The 4,709-nt window shown below is 39.6% G+C and overlaps 1 protein-coding gene across 1 annotated transcript in view; it reads left to right on the forward strand.

The window, feature by feature from the left end:
• Positions 1-1,077: 1,077 nt before the first annotated feature.
• The window catches only part of LOC107104158, a 13,044-nt gene continuing 9,412 nt past the window's right edge, over positions 1,078-4,709 (forward strand). The window contains exon 1 of the mRNA XM_015404088.1: positions 1,078-1,331. The gene's annotated coding sequence lies outside the window, so the exon portion shown is untranslated. The remainder of the gene's footprint in view (positions 1,332-4,709) is intronic.

Genomic DNA, 4,709 nt, shown 5'->3' on the forward strand with positions numbered 1-4,709 from the left:
TAATTTGTCACCGAAACAACTGGAAACTGACAAAGTAGCGTGCTGGAATCCATGATCTGAATTGTTCACTATTTTATTCATCCATCTGTCAAAGCCCCCTCCTCCAAATCTACACAATGTTAGTAGGATTATGTAATTGTAATTATGTATGTTAGTGTGACTGATCTGAGGACTTTTCTGCTCTTTATGTTTATCTGCTACAAATTAAAATAAAAGTAATTAGCTGTGTATTTTAGCATGGACTTACTGTATGTTCTAGATTTCTTGATTCCAAGGCAAACCGAGGAAAACCAAGAATACAGGAGATACTCCTGAAATGAACACATCATCTTGACAGAATTCAATTTCAGATTATTTTGCTGTTTGACTTTTATTGTGGAAGTTATTATTAACAGTATCTCTTTCTCTCCCTCCCTCCCTATATGTTGTAGAACAAGCTCTCTCATGTGCAGTGGGAAGTTGTTCTGCAGGCATGGACTGCATCAGCGTAAATGGAGCTCTTCAGTGCGTCGATCCCTGTAGCCACTATACTGAACTACATGATGNAGTGGGAAGTTGTTCTGCAGGCATGGACTGCATCAGCGTAAATGGAGCTCTTCAGTGCGTCGATCCCTGTAGCCACTATACTGAACTACATGATGATTGGCGCTCAGTGAATAATACAGACCAGTCCAATCTAAAGTGTGACAGAAATATTAACTGGGATGGCTGGTATCGTTTTTATCTAAACCAGATCAGTGCTTCTATTCCTGAACACTGTGTGGAAAAAAGCCGATGTGGGACCCATGCTCCTTTGTTCATAACAGAGCCTCATCCTGTACAGATCAATGAAATTGTGACACGCAATGTGTGTGGTCACTGGGGCTCTTCCTGTTGTCTGTTTGCCTCAAACTCTATAAAGGTCAAGCTCTGCCCTGCAAACTTTTACATTTACAAACTTCAGAAACCATCTGTTTGCCGTCTTGCTTACTGTGCAGGTACTGTTCCATGATCACTATTATTAATGTTTTTAAATGTTTCAGTGTTTGTCTTTAACCCAGAACATCTTGATATATTTCTTTTTCCAGAAATAGCTCCGCAGAACGTGTTTGATTTAAAATTAGTGGGACAAACTGAGACCAGTATCACTCTACAGTGGAGCAGATCTAGCAGCATTGTCAACTTTGTTCTCCAGTATAATGGTATCGAGACAGAAGTCGGAGCACAGAGTGGAAGTGGACCGGTAACATACACAGTTTCATCCCTCACCCCAGCAACTAAATACACCTTTACTGTTTCTGATGTGCTTGGAAATGTTAGAAACCGAGGAGTACAACTTACAGCTGCCACTGGTAAGATGATTCACTTTTACTTTTGGAAAATTTATTATTTTTGTTGTTTTCATCAGCAGCAGCATTTGCTTGAGATCCAATGTCATGGTCTTACTTTCTGTTTTACTTTGATCGGTGTGTTTTATTGGCCTATTTCCTACTTTGTGTTTCTAGATTTATTTTAGTTCTCAGGTTTTTCTGTTGTTGTCCTCTGTTGCCCTCGTTTGTGTGTTCCTTTCCCCTTGGCTTCCTCGTTGTCACACATACCTGCTCCTTGTCCGCTCGTTAGCCCTGCCTTTGTCTCAGTCAGCTACATATACACTCCCTCTGCAGTCACTCCTTGTTGGTTCCTTGTCGTCGCCGGTTTCTCTTTGCTGTTGTCTTCCTACCTCATCTCTCCATGGCTTCTCCTGTTGGGTTTCCCCTGATGTCTCCATGTTTCCGGTTTGTTTTGCATTTTTTTGTTGGATTTTTGGATTCCTGCATTTGTTAACTGTTTTTTTCACCAATTAAACTGCAAGAAGTCACCTCAGCCACTCTGCCTCTGCATTTGGATCCAAAAGAACCTCCAACACAACTCTGACAGCCAAAATTTCCTGATTAAAATTTTCAGCTTCTATTGAGCCTGGACACGGACCTGACAAAAAATTACAAAACACGAAATACTAAATCGTTCCCAAGAAATATTAACTTGTGGCCAATAGAACTGATAAACCAATGAGTTCTCTAATTTGTGCAAAAACGTGTTTTCATGATGTAGTTATGTTTTGCCACAGCATAAGTATATGGTGCGCACAAAATTCTGAAACATAGTCCTCCTTCAACACACCTTCTGTAACAGTTGGAGGAAGAAACCAGCAGGATAGACAAGGAAAGTTGGGGGTTTTGATTCAGGTGGGAAAGGATAAACTATAGAGATTCAGACTTACTATATTTTCGGTATTTAAATAAAACCTTAACAACAGGTATAAATGATGATCATAGGTACAGATGTGTGCAGGACTGTGCTGTAACCTGTTGCTGTCCAACTGGTGTTTTTCTCTAAAACTTTCATCTTAAGGTCCAATTGAAGGAGGGAATTATGCAAATGTATTGATGTGATCACTGCAGAGGGATCCAATCAAGCAGCACAGAAGTGAAATTACTTGTCACATGGTATTGTGTGCATCTTACTGTATAGGCAGCTGCAAATATTAACAGAGGTAGATATAATCTGTAGGTGGAGAAGATGCAGGCATAAGACAAGAGCAGAGAAAGGACCTTTTCTTTTAGAGCTGTAAAATTACGGGAAAAAAATATACTAGGACCTGTCGCCTAAGATGACTTGGAGCCATGGAGATTAAATTTTGGTTGCAATGCAAAGAAAGGGCCAAATCTAGGTGTTAAAATAATGTATTCCCTTAGAACAAAAACAATATTTATATCAGTTTTTCAGTGTTTCAAATTCACTTTTCACATTAAAACATACATTCAGACATTCTATTAAGAGGCGATCAAAAACACTTTTACATATTTAAACATGGATTTTGGTTTTTAGATAACATGATAGTTCATTTCTCTTGTAGTTTCTTTTACAATGGGATATCTCTTTTGACCAGTACATATAATTATCTTTTAAAGTAACATCCTGTTACACTGTAAAAATGGTGCGGCCAGTGGTGTCTAAAGTACACACATTTGTTACTTCAGTAGAAGTATAGATACTGCAGTTTAAAAACACTCTGGTAAAAGTTGAAGTATCAACTTGACCTCTTTACTGAAGTAAAAGGCTACATTCACACTGCAGCCTGAAGTGACCAAGATACGATTTTTTGGCACATATGTGACCTGTATCTGATCTTCTCCTGGCAGTCTGAACAACTAAGATCCTATTTTTTTTTTTCAATCCGAACCAGGCCACTTGTTATATGGTCCTGAATCCAATACGAATCTGATCTTTTCAAATACGACCTGTGTCTGAACGGCCAGGTCGGATTCATCTGTCCTGAATGTCATCAATACCCGACAAAGGTCACTATTCTGCATCTTGATATGCTGAAGCTGCAAGAAAAACAACAACCATGGCAGATGATGATGCAGAGAGCAGTATTTATGTTTAACCATATTGAAAAGATTGAGTTTTTATGGTTGGAAAAGACCGCTAGATGTGCGCCGGCACTACCATCCATGTTTATTTCCGGAAAAAAAAGAGCATGCGGGACTATAACGTCATCGTGTCCTCTACTGCACATGCGGGACACTTGCGTTGTATGACTGCAGTTCACAAAGGAGATCACATACAAGTTGCATATATTTGGAAATATGAACAACATCATAAAAAAATCGGATTTTGCAAAAAAAATCTGAATTGACCCTCAAGGCCTGCAGTGTGAATGTAGCCAAAGTCAAAAACTATGTGTTCAAAAAACTACTTAAGGTGTAAAGTAACCTTTAAAAAAAAAACAGCCAGATGCCAATATGTGAATTGAAAGCTCAATTTTTGACTTTTTTGAAAATTTCTTTGAGAAAGAGGCCAAGGATGAGGGAGGTCTTGTTGGTCTCCGTCTCCCGATACGCTCTCGCCTGTGTCCGACCTTTCAGACATTTCAACATCTTTTTCTGAATCCTACATTGTAGCATGGCATAGACAATTCACGTTAGCAGTTTGAAGAACACCTGCTTGCTTCTGATGATTTCCTTTAGCTATTCAATGAGTGTTTGCGTTCTATGACTCATCCACTAGTTTTCACTAGATGTGGATGGAGCCAATGATCTGCATTGGATGGAGCACATGATGGGAAATAAATGTGTTACTTGATGCCTCTGGGCACAGCTGAGGTTAGAAGTGATTAAGCCCACCCTTCATTCAGCTCAATGTTTGAATCCAAATAAGTAATCTGCTGATGTAATTTCTGAGTTTGTTGGGAATGTTCAGACCTTGTACGTTCTTTTAAGCGTCACTAGTAGAGTAATATGTTTGGCTCTTGAAATGACGACCAAACATTGAACCAATCGGAGAGTTGGGTGAATTAATTTTTTGTCTTCTTTGTGTCCCAAACCAATCAGCCCAATTGTGTGATAATTTATAATACAAGCTATGCACTTGTTATTTCTTTTCCCCTTTTAGAACTGCGTGATGGATGATCATCAAGAACAAATGTAGAAGCCCAGTTACCATCTTTTCTAGAATGTTCTTGTGTCCTTGCTCCGATGAGCATTACATCATTCTTGGGAGCATGAGCTGACTTCTCCCAAACTGCAGCACAGTACTCAGCTGTTTAGTAGCACAGCGCCAGTGCAGACGATTTGAGGTTGATAGGGTCGGCACCCCAGTTGGTGTTTGCAAGGTTGTCCAGAAGGTTGTTGCAAGTGCATACCTTCCCCCGGAGCTTAAAAACACGCTTTTTGAAGGACAAGGTC

The sequence above is a fragment of the Cyprinodon variegatus genome, unplaced genomic scaffold, assembly GCF_000732505.1.
Source record: "Cyprinodon variegatus isolate N-32 unplaced genomic scaffold, C_variegatus-1.0 Scaffold1632, whole genome shotgun sequence".
NCBI classification, from domain to species: Eukaryota; Metazoa; Chordata; class Actinopteri; order Cyprinodontiformes; family Cyprinodontidae; genus Cyprinodon; species Cyprinodon variegatus.